This window comes from Theropithecus gelada, chromosome 20, assembly GCF_003255815.1.
Source record: "Theropithecus gelada isolate Dixy chromosome 20, Tgel_1.0, whole genome shotgun sequence".
Classification (NCBI taxonomy): domain Eukaryota; kingdom Metazoa; phylum Chordata; class Mammalia; order Primates; family Cercopithecidae; genus Theropithecus; species Theropithecus gelada.
This window is the reverse complement of record NC_037688.1, coordinates 19,271,520-19,287,335: the sequence shown is the minus strand read 5'-3', so window position 1 is coordinate 19,287,335 and position 15,816 is coordinate 19,271,520.

The window sequence follows — 15,816 nt, the reverse complement described above, 5'->3', positions numbered from 1 at the left end:
CCTCCCAAAGTGCTGGGATTACAGGCATGAAACACTGCACCCGGCCAATAAATTTTTAATGCACATGTATTAGCTTACCTTATCCTTATAAATGTTCCTTATAGATATTAAGATTTAGATTTTACAGAAGAATTTACTGAGACTCGTAGAGGCAAAACTGTCACTAAGATTTGAACTCTGTTCAGTCTGTCTTCTTCCTAATTCTTTCCATTATACCTCAATGTTTTCTGGGAATTTAGGGCTCTCTAGGACTAATTGTGGTAATTTGCATGTTTATGTAACACCTACTTCCTTGCTTTTATTTCTGACATTTTCTGATCACTCTTGCACAGACAATCCAGTTAAGAGTATGATGCAGCTGTTTCAAGCAACCTGCTGTTTTGGCTGCAGCTGGGAACAACTAACTTTCTCAGCAAGCTCTGATTAGCATTTTGATCTTGACAAGTGCTTTCTTCTCTGAATGCCATGGCAGTAGTGATTGTTGTCACCACCACACCTTAGTCTTCTACTGTACGCAGATTCTGTGGTTTGCCTCTGCTTACTAAAAACACAATCCACTGCTGATATACTCTAAATGTGAGCCATTTCTCCTAAGTTTTAGACATATGAACCCTTTAAGGGAGAAGTAATCCCATGCAAATCATGCTAGATACGGATTTAGAAAATATCTGGGATTGAAATGAAGGTATAGGAGTGGAACTGGCATTTTTTAGTTCCTTTTATGTATTTGGTACTTATGATGTATTAACTTATTTAATACGTACCTAACAAAGTTTAAGGGTGCATGACTGCTATTGGTGGAGAGGGTTGAGAAAAGTTAGTGGAAGTGCTGTGATTCTAAGACTGCCTTTTAAAGTGAATCCTCTTCTCACTGAGTACTAAATCATAGCATTTACTAAGCACTCACCATGTCCAGAATACTTTATCTTCAGTCCTCACATCAACTCTTCAAGATAACATGTAAAGTTTCTCAGTTTGCAAAATAGGATGAGAACTTAGACAAGTGTCCCATAATAATAGGTAATCAGTAGTAAATTTAGAACCTGCAAAATGTTTGTCTGTTTCCTGATTCCAAACATAGAACCTGTTCACTATGCTTACGACTATGATTAATAGTATTTATAATCAGAAAAGGTAAAGTCACAATGGAGAATTTAATAAAAAAGGAAAGAAACCGGAAGAATATTCTAATAAAGTTAAAGGATGGATAGATGAAAGAGAAATAAAGAAAAGAAAGAAAGAAAGAAAGAAAACAAAGAGAAAGGAAAGAAAGAAGGAAAAAGAAAGAAAGAAAGAAAGAACAAAGAGAAAGGAAGGAAGGAGAGAGAGAAAGAGAGAGAAAAGGAAGGAAGGAAAAAAGTAAGAAGGAAGGAAGGAACAAAAGAAGGAAGAAATGATATAAGTAAATAAATTAAATGTTCACGAGTGAATTTAACAAAGAAGTTCCAGAAACTACAAAAACAGAACCTTGCTCTATAAAGGCACAGGTAGTAATAATCACAAATATAAGTGCTCACTATGTACCAGATACTTTGCCCTTAGGGTTGTTGCAAAGACTGTAAGAGACAATCTCTACTAAGTGTTGTCTCTATGGCTGTTTTATATATGAAACATCTAACACTTAGAGAAGCTAAATAGCTTGCCAAAGGCACACGATGAGAAATCAGAGGGACGCAAATGGCAAGTATTCTGACTCTACAGCCATAATCATAATCACTAAACAATACGGCTTATGTTTTAAGGATACGATGGTTTCAATCTTTACATTAAAGCAAATGATATGGGAAAAGATGAGGAACTTTTATTAAAAATAAAGAAGAAGCCTTTATTATGTAATCAAAGTCATGTTCTATGAACAGTACTTCTGAATGCTTTACTGAAAATGAACTCTTTCTTTTCTTCAAATAAAACATGGTAGTAAAATATGATTAATATGACATGCCATTACAAAAGAAGCTTTTGTCATGTAGCTCAGGATGTAATATTTTATTGTAGGTGTATCTGGAATCTCCTAAAATGTCAATAAACTGTGTTATAATACATAAGTACATAAAATAAAATTAAAATAATAAATAAATGCAAGAAATAATGATGGGTTCAAGGTAATTGTGGGTTTTTCCCCTAGATTTCAACTCTTTTACTCACATTCTATACTAAGCCAATCAAATATATTAGTTAATGACAATGTACATAGAGCATACACAGGCAGGATAATTAGAGATTAAAAAATGTAATCTGATCATGTCTTGGAGAGACCATTTTGAAAAGATGTCACGCCGAATCTTTAATTCTGCACTGGATAAAGACAATATTGATTAGACAACTATACCAATGGTTTCTATTTTATTAATTATCTAAATCACAGACATTGATATAACCTTGAGGCTGGGAGTGGGTAGGCCTTAAGATCACAATTTTAAGCCAATGTGGCATGACAGAAAGTATACTGGGATTGAAATAAAAACATATAATTACGAATTGTATAACTCTAATTTAACTATGTATAGGGCCACCATGTGAAATACAGGAATCCCAGTTCGATATTGGATATTTTTGTTTGTTTTTGTTATAACAAAATATCAATATGGTATGGAACACACATACACTAAATTATTATTAATTGTATATCTTAAATTCAAATTTAAATGGGCATTTTCTGCTTTTATTTGCTAAATGTGAGTTTAGGAAAGTTCCCGGACCCAAATGTTTTCAACTGAATAATGTGGATAAAAAATAATATTTTGCCTACTCACAAATTGTTGGTGGGATTAAGTTAGAAAACAAATATAAAAGCCTATCAATTTCAGCCATTTGTATCAGCAGCCATGTTGACAACTTCTGGACTTATTTAAATAAATGTAATATCCCATTTTGTTAAATAATACCTTAGATAATTCTTGCCCTTAACTATGGCATTATTTGTCCAGCTGATGTAATTTTCCACTTAATTTAGATAAATATTTCTACATTGTTCACTTATATATTATTATTAGATGCACCTAAACGGGTAAAAATTGGATTAGAAGGATGCTTACCCTTTATAGATGACAAATACGAACGGGTCTAAGTGGTAGAGGAGAGTCTCAAAGTACTTCTCCCTCTTAAAATAATTTCTTGCATGGGCATGGTGGCTCACGCCTGTAATCCCAGCACTTTGAGAGGCCGAGGCAGATGGATCACCTGAGATCAGGAGTTTGAGACCAGCCTGATCAATATGGTGAAACTCCATTCCTACTAAAAATACACAAATTACCCAGGCGTGGTGGCAGGCACCTGTAATCCCAGCTACTCAGGAGGCTGGTATAGGAGAACTGCTTAAACTCGGGAGGCAGAGATTGCGGTGAGCCGAGATTGCGTCCCTGCACTCTGGACTGAGCAACAGAGTGAGACTTCATTTTTTAAAAAAAAAAAAGTTTCTTGCACAAAAGAGGTACTTTGTAGGGGTTTGTCTTGTGATATTAGTATCAGTGAAAAAACAAACAAATGCATCAATAAGAGATTCAGGAAGAGATATTTGTTCAATGATATAGATACTAACAGTTAACCAGTAAATTCAAACCTATAGGCAAAGTAAAAATGTGTGGTTCCCAATCCTGATGTACAGAATTAACTCATTGTTTCTATTAAAACATAGGCAATAAAAAAAAATTGTGAAGGAGGGGGTTATTTAATCTGAGACCCTGAGTCATCTACACTTAAAAATGATAATGAAAACCTAGCAAACTGCTTACACATCTAGATGAGGGGGTACAAACTCAACACAATTTTGGATGGTGATACAATTGGTTCATATTTACATAAATAGAATCGATAGATGGTGCAGATGTCAGCAAAATAATAAATAGTCTTTGACAGGCATTTCTATTTCAGTTCTCATTGGAATCCTGGGTCTCTTTCCAATTCCAATTTCTAATGGTCAGAGTTAAATCCTATAAAATTATATCAATCTGAACCATTTTGCATAAATTTTAGATTAAATTCTAAAGATTTCTCATGAAAAAAAAATGCTGGTCAATAGACATTTTGAATATGGAAAAGCTGTAAGAGCCAGATTGGTAATAACTGTTTAAGTTAGTTTTCCAGTGGACCTTGCAAAAATGTAAATAATCAAATTTTATTGTTCTTTGATGAGTGGCTGAATGTCTCAAACTTGCTTGTCAGCTGAAATGTATTTTCCAAGTAGGGCAAAAGACCAAAAAAAGTGTTATTCTTTGCTGTAACCATTTGAACATTTTTAAGCATATTTGTAAAACTACAGAGCTAATTCAATAATTTATTGAAATTATCATAAAAGTTCAGCAAATCATGCATTGCTTTCAGATTCTGATATATGCTAGATTTCCTGTTTTTACGAGTCAGCAGCTTTATAACTATAACCATTTGAATTTCAAATGATAAATTTATATCTAGCATAGCCCTAGAATGCATAAAAAATAAGAGGGCACCCTTTAGAGAAATTTAAAAAGAATTGTGCATTTCATAATTTGATATATATAACATAATCCATTATACTCCAGGGCTTATATTGTGCCAGCAAATGTAAAAGGGAATGGAGACTCTTGTCTATGCCCAGCACAAGGTGCAACAACGGAGATGTTTCCTCGAATTATGAACCACTGGCTCCCTGGTATGCAACGCTGTCTAGCTCTATGTGAAGGAGTGCGTATGTAACACACTGAAGGGCTCTGTGGGCTTAATTACTATGCTAGAGTTTGGCAGAATGAGAAAAAAGAGATGCCAAGCAAAGTGAGAAAAAGAACTCTGTAGCCATTTCCACAAGGCTAGAGAATTCATGGAAATATTTATTCCACAGCCCAGGCATAAAGCTGTATTTTCTGTTCTTTGGAATTCCTTCTTTCCATATGTTCCCCCCCCCAACCCATTACCTACTCATATACATTTTTTTCTAAAAATAATTACTATATACGTTCAATTCAAAGGAATTGCCTTTGAATTTTCCCTGCTGAGGTCCAATAATAAAGATTTAAACAGATACTGTTAACGTGATTGTTTTTCAGCTCTGCTAAGTATTGCAATCCTTGACAGCAGAGGCTAACTCTCATTATCATCATATCTCAAGGACTTTTCCAATCACTTGGAAAATAGCAAGGGTCAATAAGCCCAGGACAGTTGTTTATGAGAATTTGAATCCCAGTTACCTACAAACTCTGTGTGTGGTCATTAACCTAAACCCCCTTTGTTTCAGTATCCTTGTATGTAAGAACTTTGTTTAAAATGAGATCTTGTGAGGATCAGAAAAAGAAAAATTATGATGCAAGCACCTAGTACTTTGATCAAAGGTAAGTGCTCATACAGATTGGTGCCCCATTTCCATTCCCTGCCTCTTTTTTCACTTCTCACAAAAGTTATTGTTGTAATTACTATTGTTGTTTTTAAGACTCTAGTTGTACATCACAATAAACCAAAATTTCATGCCTTGAGAGTTTGGGACTTTTAATTTTAGGCCATTAGTTGACGAAAGGATCTTGGATTGAGTTACATAATCTTTAATTCTTTTATACATAATGAATGTGAACCCCAGATGGATGAAGAAATCTAAGGATACACATACATCTCATATAACTTGTCATGTGTATATGAGTAAAGCATGCATATGTGTGAATGCATTTGTATACATTTCCTACATTTACAAAATTTTGCAATAATTTTGTTATGTATATATAAAGAGAAGCCCTTTGTCGGCTCATATTCTATATTATATTTCATTATTAATCAATCACATGAAACATTCTACATAACTAATCTGTGTTTTAATACCAAAGACTGCAGTCAAACAAGTTAGATAATACTTACAAAATGCTTACCAAGGCCGGGCGCAGTGGCTCACGCCTGTAATCCCAGCACTTTGGGAGGTCGAGTAGGGCGGATCACGAGGTCAGGAGATCGAGACCACGGTGAAACCTCGTCTCTACCAAAAATACAAAAAATTAGCCGGGCGCGGCAGCGGGCGCCTGTAGTCCCAGCTACTCGGGAGGCTGAGGCAGGAGAATGGCGTGAACCCGGGAGGCGGAGCTTGCAGTCAGCCTAGATGAAGCCACTGCACTCCAGCCTGGGTGACAGAGCGAGACTCAGTCTCAAAAAAAAAAAAAACAAAAAACAAAAAAACAAAAAATTCTTAAGAATTAATTGGCATCTAATGGTGAGTTGCTACATTGAGTCTTTGCTTTTATTCTTTCCTTGTTAAAAAGCAGCAAAATGAACAAAAAATATACATTCTGGCCGGGTGTGGTGGCTCATGCCTGTAATCCCAGCACTTTGGGAGGCTGAGGCGGGCAGATCCCGAGATCAGGAGATCAAGACCATCCTGGCTAACACGGTGAAACCCTGTCTCTACTAAAAATACAAAAAATTAGCCGGACGTGGTGGTGGGCGTCTGTAGTCCGAGCTACTCGGGAGGCTAAGGCAGGAGAACGGCGTAAACCCGGGAGGCGCAGCTTGCAGTGAGCCGAGATCACACCAGGGCACTCCAGCCTGGGTGACAGAGTGAGACTCTGTCTCAAGAAAACAAACAAACAAACAAACAAAATATATATATACACACACACACACACACACACTCTAAGAAAACACAAAAATATCTTCAGAAATGGCTGCACTTATAACTAAACTGAATTGAAAAGCAAGGGTAGACCCTGACATTTTGTCTGTGCAGGCACCAGTAATTTGGAATCTATGTGAGGTTGAAGCACCACACAGTCTGTTCAGGGTTAAGGCAGCCTGTGTGAGGAGGCATATTTCTCTCTACTTCTGTTTTGTTGTGGTGGTTGCTTTACTCCATTTTTCTTAGGTTGGAAACCACTCATCCCTCCATAAAATTAAAAAGAAACACACCAAGCATAATCATTGACATGGAAAGGAATATTTTCCTAAATTCTGGAGCGTTTGAGTGAAGAGGAAAGAATCACAGTGTCTATGGATGCTGGAGGGAAAGAAGTGTTTCCACCTCAGTGCAAGCACAAAGTTGATGAAGATAAATTGTTGAAGAGTAGCCAAATATAGACAGGTTGCTGTGATGCCACTCAAATCTAAGTACTCACCATTTGCAGCCCCCAGAATGTGCCAAAAATTTCATCTCCTCCTCCACCAAGTTTTTTTTCCCCCCCCCATATGCAGCTTAGGTTCCATAAGGTGAGATGATTAGCATTTGAAACTATCAACAACTTTTAAAAATGCAACCGAAAAACACTGGGTTTACCTAGGAGGAGTCTTGCTTCACAGTTTGGAAGCATAAATAGGTCTAGCTGACTTAGATCACCTGATACCTCCCCTTAAAAAAAAAAGTCTCTGATACCAATGTGCTTATGCCTTTAGGCAAACACACTAAGCACATTTGGGAATCTGCTGCCAAGGCCTCCCCATCTGCTGTGGCAGTCACTGGCTAGCCTGAAGATCCCACTGCCTCTTGGGCATCTCATGGGGCTGTCTGCTGGAGACCTCCGTTCCAGAACTGTCAGCTGGTGAGGCACTCTGCGGCCACCTTTGACCTCTGTCCCTAATCCCCTCTGACACATTCCAGGCTGTCGCACCGGATCATCCTCTCTGGTTCATTGCACAGTATTGCAGCCAACAATCGGCATGTCCTTTTTCCCATCTGTGTGTTCCAGTTTAGGCCGGGTCAGGAGAGATGTCACTGTTTCTCTTCCTCACTCCTGACAGTTTTCTGATTTTCAGCATTTAACTTTATAAAAACTAACTTGCAAAGACCTGAAGTGAAGTGACAAACATATTAGGAAATTCAACATTGTCAGAATATGTGTGTGTGTTTATTGGTTTAGAAGGGCGCTGGAATACCCTTTTAAACACAACCTCCCTCTATTTCATCTACCCACCTTTTCCACCTTCCTGAGCATTACAAATTGTTGTTGCTATTATCATTATCTGTTTTTCAAGGCTCATTTCCAATGCCACCTGCTTGGAAAAACTCTCCCCAGTTGCCCCACAGCAAGTAAAGATCAATCATTCCTATGTCATCGTGAAACATTTTAGCTCTATATGTCTCCTTTATGTCATTCTTGCAAATAAATACAAGGATTTACTACTCACAGTATTCTCTGTTTTAGATATGCCATCCCATACTGGTTGTGTATTAGTAAACAAATAGTCTGATTGAATACTTAGGTGAAGGGACTCATATGAGAATACACAGTTAAGACAGATGAGTGTAAGGAAATAAAGCAGCTATGAAAAAGAGAATAATTAGTGAAAATAATCAAGGACAGTTACGTGAATGGAGGGCAATAATTCAAGCACAAATAGGCCCAAGTTTCAATCCTCTTTCCCACAGTTGCTAAATACTGAATCTTGAGCAGAGTGTTCAGTGTATTTGACCCCATCTATACTCATCATCAAAATGGTAATAAGAGTATTACCATTTTGCACCAGCATGCCCATTGTGGGGATTAATTGCCATAATTAAATGAGATCATGAACGTCAAGCACTTAGCACCACAGCTAATACTTAAATAGTACATGCTTCATCCATGCTGGAGAGAGAGAATCACACCAAAATACAAGTCGAAATGAAGACTATCAATAATTTTGGTGCAAAATAGATAGCCGTAGACACATTGATGAAATCAATAGCACTGCCACCTGCAAGTCCAAAATGGATAAAATTGAGTGGCGAAAGAAATTAATAGTAATGAAATAACCTTCCCTTTCAAACTTCAGTGGCTCCATCTTTTATGTCATTACCCTGAATGAAAGACCTCACCTCCATACCACAGGATTGTGTGTGTGTGTGTGTGTGTGTGTGTGTGTGTACACATGTGCATGTGCAGTAGTAAGGGAGTGGTAAAAATGGGGAGGTGGTGGAATGTGCTCTACATGATGCTGTGATAAATGTAGCATAAAGAGATTTTCTACCATTTTATTAGCTCTTTCTTTCTTGTAATTTGGAATTCTTTGCCTGATAAACAGCTACATTTTCTTTCAAGCTTATTTTCAGATGAAGAAGAAGCTGGTGAAATTGTAGTATTTTGTTGGCAGAAAAGAAGGTAGTCCTCAAAGCCACTCAGTTTCCCAGAGCAAATTGGATTCACAATGTTAGAACTGGGAGGGGAGAAAAAATTCTGACTTTATTATGATCCAGGTTTTTTCTCAAGTGTGGTGGCCAAGGAAATATGGGTCAAGTATCTGGTCTACTTTTTCAAGAAATTCTGACAAATAGGTTTATTTCTTTTTGCAAAATGATGATCTCAGCAGTGAAGAAATGTGGAATTCCCTCTCTTCTTTCTGTCTTTTTTATTCTATTCAACGTGATTCAATGCAGGGATTTTAAACCTATCTGTACTCAACCCAATTTTCATAATAAAATCTAATAGTACAAGGGAAAATATGTTTGCGAGAAGCATTTTGTGAATTTAAAGACTGAATAACCCACAATATTAAAAAGGAGGAAGTGGGGCTTAAGAGGACAACTCTGGCATCAAACAAATGGGCATCCTTTGTATCCAGCTGTCACTTCTGACCAAGTCATCCAAAGTCTTGGTATCACAGTATTCTTACCTGTAAAAAGAGACTACTAATACCACGTAAAGTTGGTCTGAGGTTTTGGCGATATAATATATTATGATATCTGGTTCTGAGGCAGAACTAGACATGTTTTAATATCTTGAATTTTTTTGTCTTAATGCTTCCTATCAGAATCAGAGCCAAACACCCATTTTGTAGGAAGCTGAGGAACAGAAATGCAGTAGTAAGAAGAGTGAGAAAGAATGTGAAACAATGAATCAGAAAACCTAGCATTCCAACAGAGGAAAACAGGTTGGTATCATCTGTTGCATATTACAAAGAAGTGGAACTGGACAATGATTTTAAGGCAGAAAACTACATAACATCCGGAGACATTTTCTAGGAAAGGTAAACGGTAAAACAGAATGAAATGAGAGCTTGGTATCATGAAGATGAAGACTAGTATGGTTAAAACTTTGAAACGGAGAACTGCATTGATTCCAGAAAAAAAACAAAAACAAAACCAAAAAAACCCACAGTTTTAAAAGCAGCTACAGTGGGAATAACCACCTGATAAGTTTTAGGGTCATCTACTGTTAGTTTGTAAGATTCATCTGTGTTCTACACAGGCCAAATAGGCATGAGGAATTGATGTGGCAGGAGTCTTCACGTTTTCTTTATTTATTTACTTTTTTCTTTGTGTGTGTGGGGGCTCTAATCTCTGCATTCCTTCCAGAAAGTCATGTTTGCTTTTGCTTTAATATTAAGATAGAGAAAAGATAGTTCTAGAGACTTCAACTTGCCCTTTCCTACTATAATATCTTGCATTTCAGAGACATCAGTGTGGAGAATTAGCCAGTTGCATTTTGACTATGCATTTCAGAACTGAGGAAACCCCAAGTTTTTTCATATATGAATAGGCAAAATTATGCAATTATTTTGATTGGTATGCTGCTGTCCCCTGAGTCATACTTTGTGTGCAAACCCTTAGGGCCTGATAGAAATTGAGACTATTTATATGTTTGGAAGCAAGGCGAGGTGGTTAAGTAGCGATTTTGAGGAGGAGCCAGAGTCCCCTGCAGGAAAATTACCATATTTCTTTAGAAAATGCTGTACTAAATTTCTTAGGGGAACACTAACCAAAACTTGGGGTCAAAGTCCTTAGTTTCTTTAAAATTGTACATCATTCCCCATACCAGTGTTGAAGGTATCAGACTGTGACGATCAATGCCATAACCTTAACATGAGACTCCATAATATTGTAATTTTAATTTATCTTGTAAATTTAATCCTCAAAGGATTATAATTTGGGTTTAATTTCCTGAAATTATAAACAAGTTGCTATAGAAGATAAGAATTGCATTTGGGCAAACACAGAACATGTCTTGTTCCGTATTTAGATATTGACCTGGCAATTTAAAACCCTGAACTCATCATTATCTTCTTTCAAGTTTTCTAAGCACACATAGAGGCAATCAACCAACTCTATTATACTATTTATTTCCACTAAAATATTCTATTGGCATTCAAATTCAGGTGACTACAGATGACAATTTAAGTACCTGTTTTTCCACCACATTCTATGTAACACCAGTGTCCAATATTCTGTTGGCTTCAGGGTAATCAATAACTTTATATTTAGTCAGATTATAGAAACAACTTTAGATAAATTTTCACTTCTCTAGTCTGAACTATTTCTAGAAGCAGAATCACCATGAGTATTATAGAATAGGTTTTATTATCACAAAAATAAAATATATTGCAACTGGGAAAGGAACTGGAGAATTGAAAGTTCAAAAAGGGAATTAGAGGATCAGAGAGATAGTCATTGGCTATGTTCAGCTTCTGAGGTGGGACAGCAAAAGGAAAGCTTGTTGGAAGATCTATGGGAATTTGTTGGTTCTGCATAACTACTACTTCTGTGGGTCTACAGACAAGCACATAGTGGTTCTCCTAAGGCCTGTTCTGCAACAGGATCATCAGTCAGGAAAAAGTCAGAAAAGGAAAGCAACAATAATCTGGAACTTTTTGGTCACCTCTAGATCTGTCCATCATTGCATCTGACTACAGCGAATTTCAAAAAATAATGGCCTCTGTTTCATTTTAGCATTCAAAATGGTATATACCTTTCTAAAATAAAAGGAACCAGAGATTCTTAGAAAAATGACTGACTCTAGAATGGGAACTGGAAAGATACAAGCAAGACAAACCTACACCATCTTGGACTATTAGAAAGCAAAAAGGTGACGAAATAACAAAAAACAACAATGAAAGAAAGATGGGACCTTGTCAAAGGAGACAGAAACCAAACAAAAGAGTCACCAATGGTGAATTCTGGGACAAAATATTGGATTTTAACCCCCAAAATAAAATATTCATGCTAATAAAAATATCCATGCTAATAAAAATAAATGATCGAACAAATAAATAAATTATTGAGAAAGAAAAAGTCTTTTTCACAGAAAAATTCCAAATAATATATGTAGATTCTTCCTGTTCTGTTAAGCAGAGCTTAGTTTACTTCCTCTTGAGTGTAGGTTGGGATCGGTGACTCGCATGCCAAGAAAAGAGTATGAAAAGAGAAAAAAATATTTTTTTTTAGTGTGAAAAGCTTTCAAATACCATTTTAAACAAGTGGCATAGTTTCAAAATATCAATAATAAGTCATATGGATAGCATGTACCCCTTGCTATGATATAATAAAAAGGCACCTTGCCTCTATGTACTTTTTACCAAAAACAAACAAACAAACAAACAAACAAAAAAAACTATAACCCAAGTCAAATAATAAGAAAACATCAACTCAATTTGGGGAATATTCTACAAAACACCTGACTACTACTCCACAAAACTATTAAGTTCATAAGAAACAAGAAAAATTGAGAAACTGTTACAGATCAGAGGAGTCTAAGGAGACACGCCAAATAAATATAATATGTAATATGGTATTTTGGATGGGAAATTGGAACAGGAAAACAAACAGAACCTCCCACCCATTGAAAAAATGCAAGAAAAATGGTCTATAGGTTAATGATATTGTACCAAATAGTTAATAGCATTGTACCAAGTATTCATTCTTAGATTTGACATATGTAGCATGGCTTTATAAGATGATAACACTAGGAAAAGCCAGGTGAGAGGCATATGGTGACCCTCCATAGTATCTTTGCAGCTTTTCTACAATTCTAAAATTACTCTAAAATAAAACGTTTTAAAAAATGAGGAAATCATTTTTACAAGTTTCTGTTTTTCCCAACCTTAACCTGAAACCACATAGGGAAGGTGATTCTGAGTTTACAGTTCTAGTTAACCAAGTTGACAAAGAATGAAGACCACGGCCCGGCATGGTGGCTCACGCCTGTAATCCTAGCACTTTGGGAGGCCAAGGCGGCGGCTCACGAGGTCAGGAGATCGAGACCATCATGGCTAACACGGTGAAACCCCGTCTCTACTAAAAATACAAAAAAATTAGCCGGGGGTGGTGGAGGCACCTGTAGTCCCAGCTGCTTGGGAGGCTGAGGCAGGAGAATGGCATGAACCCGGGAGGCGGAGCTTGCAGTGAGCTGAGATGGCGCCACCACACTCCAGCCTGGGCGACAGAGCGAGACTCTGTCTCAAAAAAAAAAAAAAAGGAAGACTACAATCATAGAACCAAAGGTAGAGAAATTTAAATTTAATCTTCCTTTATTGTCTTATGTAGTTCAGCTACTCAAAGACCTCATTGTGTCACTTTGGAATGATACCAAGTTCCAACTAACTTTATTCCCAATATGCTATATGAACATGAGGTTATTTATTCTTTCTTTGTTATAGTCTTATTTTCAAAAGTGAAACTCTGAGTCAAATTTCTTATTTTTTCACTAGTATTTACATTGTTCACAATTTAAATATGAACTAAAAAGGAAACAATTGTCTTAAGGATTCTTAATTACAGATGTTGGAAAAAATATGGAAAATATACATGTGGAACTAATACAAAAGTCCTGTTTTTGAGAAAAAATAGAACTGAAACAATTTCTGGGGATCCTTGAGAAAAAGGGAAATTAATTACCAATCTAAAATTTGTTTACATTTTAATAAAAGTATCTTGAGAATTAAGAGATGCTCAATATCCCCATATTTTCTTCTCTGTTACCATTTAGGAAGGCCATTCCTAAACATGCGGTTTTAACTTGTTATTTATTTTGAAAAAATTATAAGGAAACACTAGAGAAAAGTTAAAAGAATAGTATAATGATTATCTTTACACCCTTCACCTAGTAATGCCAATTAAACTTTTACTATATTGTCATTGGATACCTATTTTCTCTTTCTATCCACATTTGTTCATTACTATATCCCCAGCAAATAAAGTAATAGTGGATGGCACATGGCTTATTTAGTGAAAAAAATAAAAGAATGCTCTGTCAACAACGGCGTTTTTGCCACACTAGAAGGTTCGAATTGATCACAATAACTGCAATTTGTACATTTTTCAAAGTTTATGTTGAACAATATAACATAATACATGGTTAGAAATGTGTCTGGTTCTTTGCTTAATTTTTTTCTTGGATCTTGACATAGTCCCTCATACATATTAATGATAATTTATGTATTCCTTGAATGAAGTTTACTGTGCATTCCATCATCCAACTACTTTTTGAGATTTTCATTACATACTCTCTCCAATTCAAGAGAGTTTAAATTTAACCAAATTACTTCAAATATCATCTGAGATTATTAAAAAGAAATTATATGCATATATTTATTTATACTCGTGTTCATATTTATTTGCTACACTATTTGAGAGTAAATTTTAGGCATTCATTATTTCTCAAGTGAAATAAATTGTAATTGTAATTTCATTGAAAACCAGGGCTAGATGAAACTTTATAGGAAATAAATTTTGTTTTTGGTTCAAATAATCTTCACAACATCACAAGTAAATATCATCCAACTTCCATTTAAATACCCTCCAGATATATGAAACTCACTAAGACTTGATTAATCTCTTACTTCATCTGCCTGTGATTCTACATGTTATAATTATTTAGAAACAACTTCATATTTATGTCTTGATTTTGTTTCCCATTGTTAACTCCGCAATATAATTATAAATTATTGTTATTTTCCATTCATGTGTTTTTCTACATCTTCAGAAAAGGGTGGGCCTTTTTGCTCTTGTCTCTATTGTCTAAGTTCTAAGTAGAATTAACTCATTTTTCTATTTAAACTGTTATATACAGACAACATGTTTATTGTACTTATGCCATGGTAGACTCTCCATATGCCATCTGAATTCTCATTGGTACTTGCTCTACTGTCTTGGAATAAAGAGAAAAGCAAAAACAGACAAACTTAACTTTCTTAGCTAAGACAATCTTTCAGATGGTTGGAAACAATTGTTTCCCCATTTATGTTCTCTTTTCATCTAATTACTACAAAATATCATTTTCTAACACTTGATTTAATCTCCTTAACATCTTGGATGTATTTTTTTAAGCCTTCAAGACTATCCTGCTGCTATCCACCCATATCATTCAAAGATGCTAATCAAAACACTGAGATAAAACGCAACAAACTAAACTGAACCTTGCATTTTTATAGACCTTGTCATTTTTTTTTCCTAGAGGATAATCACCTCTACTTTACAGAATGGGAAACATATTAATAAGATACTAGATGTTTTAAAATATTAGACAATACTCTAGAAACATCCATGAAGTTAAATATTGGTTTGCCAAGTATCTGCCCATTCCCTTAGTGATCACACATTCCAATTCTCCATCTTAACAAGAAAGATTCCGAGATCTATCTTAAAAATATGGTATAAATTTCTAGAGTTGAAAACATAGCAATGCATAAAAAACAAATCCTTGACCTTTGGAAGAATTCCTTTTTAAACAAATCCTTGACCTTTGTGGAATTCCTTTTTAAACAATCTCAGATGATTTTGAAGTAACTGGTTGAATTTGAATCCTTTTGAATTGGAGAGGATATGTAATGAAAATCTCAAAAAGTAGCTGGGTGATAGAATGCACAATAAACTCGATTCAAGGAATACACAAATTATCATTAATGAACATAAGGGACTATGTCAAGATCCAAGAAAAAAGTTAAGCAAAGAGCCAGGCCCATTTCTTACCATGTATTATGTTATACTGGTCAACACGAACTTTGAAAAATGTAGAAATTGGAACTATTGTGACCAATTGGAACTTCTAGTGTGGCATATAGATGCTATTGTTCACAGATCGTTCTTTTATTTTCATTAAATAAGCCATGTCTGGGCATCATTACTTTTTGTGCTAGGATATAATAATGAACAAATGTGAATTCCTTCTCTTGTGGACTTTATAGCCC